Below are 8,345 nucleotides of genomic sequence, written 5' to 3' on the forward strand. Positions count from 1 at the left end.
CCACAAAAAATAATACAGTACTGTGTAATTGGGGCTGTTTTCATGGGAAGTTGGGCAATGTCGTCATCTGGGCGCGTTCTATTCTGACAACCCCCTTTGTTTATGCTTTTGTTTTGGCAGTTTTGGGACGAATTTACAATACACCATAAATTCACGTATTTACATCAATAAACGTACGTTTCTACCCCACAAAAAACGCTACAATACCGTATAAATAACCCCCACTTGACTGCGTAAGAGTCCATCCCATAATACATTAACCCATTGGGCCCCATTACTCTCAACATATCTACGTGAGCCTCGGCGCGTTCGCGCGCCTTAAAAAAACCCCTCGCTATTAACTGCGCATATATCTGACTTGCGCTCAATAAAAGCCCCTGGGTATATTCTCCGTACCGACATAGATATCAATTCGGTTATGGGTCTGCCCGCTCCCCTACCCCCGAATATCAGAGGGCAACTTGGTCACCCTACCCCAATTTTTAACCGTTTAATCTCGGCCGTGGTGTTATAAATCTTGATTTATATAATATTATCTATGCGTTGTTTTGGATAGACCGTATATATATAGATAGATAAATCTATAACCTTTCATTTTCGGTTACTATATCAATTGTAGAAGCCTGTTATTTATAATGATGACGATTTTAATGAGAATAACTTTAGACGACATCAGCCATTGCCGTCAGCTACCCCTAGACTTACACTTTTATAAATCTTAATATATAACCATTATATATGCGTCATTTCGGCCACACCGTATATATGCGAGTAGATGAATATATAAACTTTTATCCTGGGCTCATATATGAATCATGGAAGCCTGTCATTCGTCATAATAAAGGCGATAATGACACCGCCTTCAGTCGCACCCCCAGCAAAAAGGCAGCTGCCTCCCCTAGACTCGGCGCCAGTGACGTCAGCACTTTCGGGGCTAAATAAAGCCCCACTTTCATCTATCGGGGCCGAGGGCAGACGTGGGACACGCAACTGAAAACAACGAGGACGCAAAGACACAGAGACAAACAAACAAAGACGAGAAACAACGAGGAACAACGACAAAAAAGCAGAGAAAGAAAGGGCGTCGTTAGTGGCTTAGCAACTCGGCCGGGCCTGAGAGAGAGAGAGAGAGAGATGGTATCTTTGGGGTATCGTGGCGTTATGACGATTGTTTGGGCTTTTTTTTTGTTGTTTTTCTTATTGTTTCACCTTTATTGTTGTTCTTCTTCCTATTATTATCATTATTCAACCTGCAATCCCCCACCCCCTTTCTCTGGGGCGTTTGGGAAAGATTTGACATGGGACTAGAAGAGTGTACAAGTACGCCTCCCCGTTCATCTTCTTATTGTTATGGTATGGAGGCCTTATGCCAGCCCTAAGGACATCACCTTCATTGAAAAATTACCCGTTATCAAATATCTTACATCCTGTGTCCTGTATCCTGCCTGTATCCTCGCTACATCCTGCCATTTATGCCTTTATTTCCCCATACATCCTGTTTGTAGGTCTAATCCTTACGGTAGAAGAAGAAGAAGAAGAAGAAGAAGAAGAAGAAGAAGAAGAAGAAGAAGAAGAAGAAGAAGAAGAAGAAGAAGAAGAAGAAGGATGGAGGATTCCCCCTTCCTCCCCTTCCCCTAGACAGTGGGTAGGATGGATCGAGTTCCTTATTCTTCTTCTTCTTCTTCTTACGGAACATTTTTGTCTCCATGATAACCGCCCCCTCTCTCTCTCTCTCTCTCTCTCTCTCTCTCTCTCTCTCTCTCTCTCTCTCTCTCTGCTCTCTCTCTTTTGGTTATCATTATTTTATTATTATTATTATTATTATTATTATTATTATTATTATTATTATTATTATTATTATTATTATTAAACTTTGTATAAGGGAAATAATAAACTTATTCCTTTATCAATTTTTATCAATTTAAAAAACAGAAAAAGTAAGAAAATAAAGAATAACTACGAATGATAACTCAAGAATATAATAAATAATATAATAAAGAATATATAAGAAGCGGAAAGATAAAGAAATTCGATATATTGAGATAATTTCAGTCTGGAGGAACAAAGTTGAATGAGCCGTTACAAAGAAAACATTAATTTTGACTTTATTTTTGTTGATATTCTTTGTTTACTTTTATCAAGTGATTTTATTGTTGTTTTTTGTTGTTTTTTGTTGTTTTTTATTGTTTTTATTGTTTTTTCTTTTTAATTATATAAAAACAACGATAAGTCCAACCTGTCAAGCCACAGACTCCTAAAATAAACGCCAAATGAAGGGAAACAAAGTCGACTTGAGGAAATGGCGTTCCTATAAGGTGAGTTTCCTCATGTCAGGTCAAAGGTCAATAGACTTATTTTATTTAGGGTGATTAGCCCTAGTTGCTTTGTCATAATAGGCCTACATTCATTTTTTTATGATTTTAAGGTGTTTTTAAATAGCCCTTTGGCTGGTTGGGTCACAGATTTGGTTTTAGGTCGTGTCAGGTCAAAAGGTCAAGTTACTATGCCTATTTTTTTGAGGGTTGGTCATGTGACCTTATTATGGGCTGCCTTACCTTACCTAACTGTACCCAGGGCATTGGGGCCTTACCTGGCCCAGGTGGGGGGTTAACCTAACCTAACCTGATATGGGCATTCTGTAATTCATAAGATAAATTACAGTGGTATATCATGACCTGCTTGTTGTCCTTAGCTGGGTATCGGGGCCTTGCCCCCTCCTTTAACCCATATCCTAACCTAGGGCACCATAATTCTTATGTGGGTAGTCTAGAGCAACAGGGGAGGTCCCCCCCCAAAAATCCTGACTTGACCTGACCTGACCTAGGGCACTGTTGAACATATTAGTCAGATACCGATATTCGTTCCCCGGGTCATAACTGGGTAGGGGTCAATCGCCCCCTTTCCCACCTTTGGCCATTGAATCCTTACCTTACCTTACCTTACATAGGTAGATGCCACACTTACCCTCTGGGTATTTGGGTATTCAGGTAAAGATGGTGGAAAATTGGTTTTTTATATTGTTCAATATACTGATCACATTTTCAGTGGGTATGTTGATAATTTTGAGTGGGTATAATGATCATTTTCAGTGGGTATAATAATTTTGAGTGGGTATTCTGATCATTTTCAGTGGGTATAATGATCATTTTTAGTGGGTATACTGATCACTTCAGTGGGTATAATGATCATTTTCAGTGGGTATAATGACCGTATTACTCTTGCCCACTCTGGGAATTTTAGGCTTATGAAACGAGCCGTGACCCTTGACCTCTGCAGCCTGACTCAGGTGCCCCATGCCCCCCCCTAGGTGGGGCATGGGGTGGTTTTGGGTAAGGGGAAATTCTGTACTTGTCAAAAAGGGGGAGAATGTTAGGTAATACTTTATTTAAATGCCTCAGTAATATACATAAATCTGTTAATATTCTCAAGGGTCCTTTACTGGAGAGGTTAATAAGGGGTAAAGAATAACCCCCTCCCCCTTTTTCACCCCCCTCTTTCCCCTCCCTTCCCCACCCCTTCCCCCTCCCCCAACCATTCCCCAACCCTGAGTCAGAAAGGTTCGTTTAGCTGCGATAAGTGATTTCTAATCTTTGCAGTTCATTTTTCAAGATGGTGACGATGCTTTGTTTTTGCTTAGTCCAGTGAGAGTCTCTCTCTCTCTCTCTCTCTCTCTCTCTCTCTCTCTCTCTCTCTCTCTCTCTCTCTCTCTCTCTCTCTCTCTCAAAACCAGACAGACAATAACAGATAACAGTAATGGTTTTAACAGTCAAACACCCAATTTGTCAGCACAAAATGACTCTACACAGAATTTGCCAGAACTTAGAAATAGAAGGAGGTACGTCACGCACTGGGGACATTTGCCAAGAGAGAGAGAGAGAGAGAGAGAGAGAGAGAGAGAGAGAGAGAGAGAGAGAGAGAGAGAGAGAGAGAGAGAATGAATGTAAACAAAAGCAGCTGCAAAATTCAGAGCTATATATTAATTCATTCTTGGCTCATTGTTACCAGACAGTCAGTTGTGGTCTCACACACACACACACACACACACACAGAGAGAGAGAGAGAGAGAGAGAGAGAGAGAGAGAGAAAGAGAGAGAGAGAGGGTAACATGTACGTGTCAAGATTTTGTCCCAAATTCCTCCCACAATCACCACCTAAAACAGGAATATTCCAGTATTCTAGCCAGTACAACTTTCTGCCAACTCCTGTTTCATTTCTGCTTTGCAGTGCTTGTTACCAACCACACTCTGGTGGTCGAGTGGGTGAGGTCATTGCCACCCCTCTCTCTCTCTCTCTCTCTCTCTCTCTCTCTCTCTCTCTCTCTCTCTCTCTCTCTCTCTCTCTCTCTCTCTCTCTAAGTGGACATTCCAATTTTCGGTAGTTGCAGAAACTTGGCCCAACTGGGGACAAATCGGGGTTGATCTTTCCATCTTGGCAATATTGATTGCATTGGTTTGAGAGAGAGAGAGAGAGAGAGAGAGAGAGAGAGAGAGAGAGAGAGAGAGAGAAAGAGGGGGGGGAAATGTTCTCTCTTTAACAGTTGCGTATCTTTATATAGTAATACCCAACTATCTATCTATCTCCATTATTATTATATCTATCTATCTATCTATCTATCTATCTATCTATCTATCTATCTATCTATCTATCTATCTCCACGTCCTCCTCGACCTATACGGGACTGAAAACCACCCCCGCCACCGCCCCCAACACTTGGGAGGAATTGAACTGAAGTGGCCCTTGTAAATCCCTTTGGGGAACGCCCCCTCTCTCTCTCTCTCTTCTAATCCACCTCCTCTTGAGAAAAGCTTTCCTCACCCACACCCTCCTCCTCCTCCTCCTCCTCCTCCTTCTTCAGTGCCTATTGCGACGCCCTTTGCTAGGAGGAGGAGGAGGAGGAGGAGAAGAAGAAGACGTGACTGGACGGATGAAGCTGAGGCCGACCTTCTGAACACTTGAAGAGGGATTGGAGTCAATTCCTTTTGGGACGCCCCAACCGAAAAGTTTGTTGACCAAGGTCAGGGTGAGACTTCGAGGGCGAGGGCTTGAGGAGGCGTGAGCGAGCTCAAGTCTGAGGTCCAGGGATTGTTGTTATGACAGCAGTAACAACTACAACACAACAGTAGTGTGACAGTTTTGTTGGAAAACCAATAACACAAAATAAGTACATTGAACAGCAGAAGAAGCTGGTGACGTTGTGATGTTGTTATAACCATAACTTGAGGCTGAAGTTCGGGGCTTGGTTGTTATAACTACAACGTTATCAACAACAGCAGTAGTTTTTCCAGGGTTGTGATGGTGTTGTGATAACAATCACAACGTTATCTGTCATGATTCATGTGAAAAATTATTTATTAATATTTTTATATAACTATTGCAATTTTAAAAAATTATTTGAGATTAAAAATTATTCATATTACATATATATATATTATATATATATATATATATATATATATATATATATATATATATATATATATATATATATATATATATATATATATATATATATCAGTTTAAAATTATTATTAGTCCTGTCTACAGGAAATATAATATATATATTATTCATTTTTAAAAATCTTGTTAATCAAATTGATGGAATGATAATTTTATGTTAATTTTATTGCATGTGCACAGTAGCCTCTCTCTCTCTCTCTCTCTCTCTCTCTCTCTCTCTCTCTCTCTCTCTCTCTCTCTCTCTCTCTCTCTCTCTCTCTCTCATACAAAGAGCGTCTGAGAAACAATTGGTGTTTACTCGACTTGATGTCCTTGAGAAGCCTTGAAGATCCCCCTCACCCTTCCCCACCCTTTCAAGTGTCAGGAAATGGCTTTAGACAAAGATATACCCCCCCCGCCCCCACCCACGTCCTCATTACATAAGAGTGAAGGAACCCCTTTTTCCTCTCCTCAAGAAAGGCACAGAGACTCTTGAACTTGAAGCCCCTGGGATGTTTTTTTTTAATGAGGGATTATCACCTTGTGGTATGCCCTCTTTTCAGGCAGTTATTCTTCTTAATGGGAATTTCATTGCTTTGACCTTGAATGAGTTGAATGAGGGGTTTAGTTGACTCAGAAGACCAACATTCTTCAGAATCAATGACATTCTTCTCTACATAACTTGTGGGCAGAGCTTTCTATAATGTGACATATAGTGAGATACAGTGGGGTACAGTGAGTTACAATTCTCTGGTATTTTCATAGCCCCAGAAGACCAACATTCTTCAGAATCAATGACACTCTTCCCTACATAACTTGTGGACAGACCTTTTTGTAACATGGCAAGTACAGTGAGGTATAGTGAGATACAGTGAGTTACAGCTCTCTGGTATTTTCAGAGCTTTAGAAGACTAACATTCTTCAGAATCAAAGACATTCTTCCTTACATAACTTGTGTACAGACCTTTTTGTAACATGACAGATACAGTGAGGTATAGTGGGATACAGTGAGGTACAGTGAGTTCAGTTCTCCAGTATTTTCAAAGCCTCAGAAGACCAACATTCTTCAGAATCAATGACATTCTTCCCTACATAACTTGTGGGACAGACCCTCTTGTAATGCGACAGATATAGTGAGATACAGTGAGTTACAGTGCTGCCCTGAATGACAAGATAAAGAGTTACAGATGTTTTCCCTTGTGGGTCAAGATTTGTAATAGTTCTCATTTTTTTATTATTAATATTATATACAGTTTAATATTTATCATAATTATTCAAAATGAATAAAAAAATATATAAAAATCTTTTACTGATATACAAAAGATCAAGAAACTCTTACCCCCAAAAAGCTAATACAATTTGACATTCTGACATTCCTGACAAGCCAGAACACCACGACTTGCTGCTTACAAGCGCTCGTCAAAGCAAGCAGAGAAGAAGAAGAAGAAGAAGAAGAAGAAGAAGAAGAAGAAGAAGGAGGAGAAGCTATCTAAGTGCCATTCACATTTTCACAAGAAATCTTAATTTTCTTTTGTTTTCTTTCTCTTATATTTAGAAGGATTCCGTGTCTTCACTCCTGGTGGCACTGTGCCACAATTTTCTGCTTATGAGGGTGGCTGGGTGTTGGGTTGCTAAGTGTCAGGTGTGTGTGTAAGTGTTGTGGTATTTTTCCGTGTTGATTTATGTGTAATTTTGTGTAATTTTTGTTTATTTCTTTGTTGTACGTCTGCCCAGTTTTGTGTTATTTTTTTTTATTTTGGTGTGTATTTGTGTATTTTATGTGTATTTTTGTGTATTCATGTGTGTATTTCTATGCATTTTTATTCATATTTCTGTGTAACTGTGTAATTTTTAATTTTTGTATTACTCTGTGTACATTTGTGTATCTCATTGTACTTAGTGCCCCAGTAGCCTACTTGGCTTGACAGCCCAAATTTCATGATTCAAATCAAATCCAATTTATATTTTTGGGTGAAGTTGCTAGCCTCACGCCGCAGCTCTCCCCGTCCCCTGCTGCGACCCACAACAGTCATGTAATCATAGACTTGAAGTCTGTAATGACAGACACATGAAAATATATTAAGTTGTTGCTTAGGAGACAGTGAATATTTCTAGACAACGAAGCCTGGATGTGTTTAGGGTTTAGTAGGATGTGTAGAAATGTGTACCATGTATTCCTACACATCTAGATGCGTTTAGGGGTTAGTGGAATGTTTAAAAATGTATATAAAATATTCATACACATCTAGATGCGTTTAGGGCTTAGCAGGACGTTTAGGAATGTGTAGAAATGTGTAGAAATCTTCGAGCAATGATTCCTACAAATCTGGATGCGTTTAGGGGTCAGTGGAATGTGCAAAAATGTATATAAAATATTCCTACTAAACATTTCTAGAGGACGTTTATGTGGGCTTAGAAAGTATGTTTCCTACAAAACTGGATGCGTTTGTGTGGAATGTGCAAAAATGTATATCCACAGGTCTAAATCCCAGCAGTATGCAGATCGAAATGTGTCCAAACCGGCAGATCGTAGAGGACGATCATGTGGACTTTTTTGTGAATCTGAGGGGATGAAATTATATCTCTTCTTTCCTCAGGAGAATCTTATCAGTGTCTTCGGTGGGGTGACATCGGTGAGAATTGGTGTTGGTTTCCATTGCTGTGCTAATGTTGTTTTTTAAATGTTGTTTTTCATTTTTTTTAATGTTTTGGCTGTTGTGACATGGTAAGGAGATATGGATGTATATTTTTTTACAATTTGGGGGGAGGTTGTACCACATATCTGCCAGTGGTCACATTAATCTTTATACATTTTTTTTAATAATAATAATAATAATAATAATAATAATAATAATAATAATAATAATAATAATAATAATAATAACCAACCCACAACCATCTTCATCCAC

The 8,345-nt window shown here is 39.3% G+C and overlaps 1 long non-coding RNA gene across 1 annotated transcript in view; it reads left to right on the forward strand.

The window, feature by feature from the left end:
- The first annotated feature begins 2,025 nt into the window (after nt 1–2,025).
- The window catches only part of LOC136856287 (uncharacterized), a 13,922-nt gene continuing 7,602 nt past the window's right edge, over nt 2,026–8,345 (forward strand). The window contains exon 1 of the long non-coding RNA XR_010858301.1: nt 2,026–2,315. This is a non-coding gene — a long non-coding RNA (uncharacterized lncRNA). The remainder of the gene's footprint in view (nt 2,316–8,345) is intronic.

Source organism: Macrobrachium rosenbergii, chromosome 35 (assembly GCF_040412425.1).
Source record: "Macrobrachium rosenbergii isolate ZJJX-2024 chromosome 35, ASM4041242v1, whole genome shotgun sequence".
Taxonomy (NCBI): domain Eukaryota; kingdom Metazoa; phylum Arthropoda; class Malacostraca; order Decapoda; family Palaemonidae; genus Macrobrachium; species Macrobrachium rosenbergii.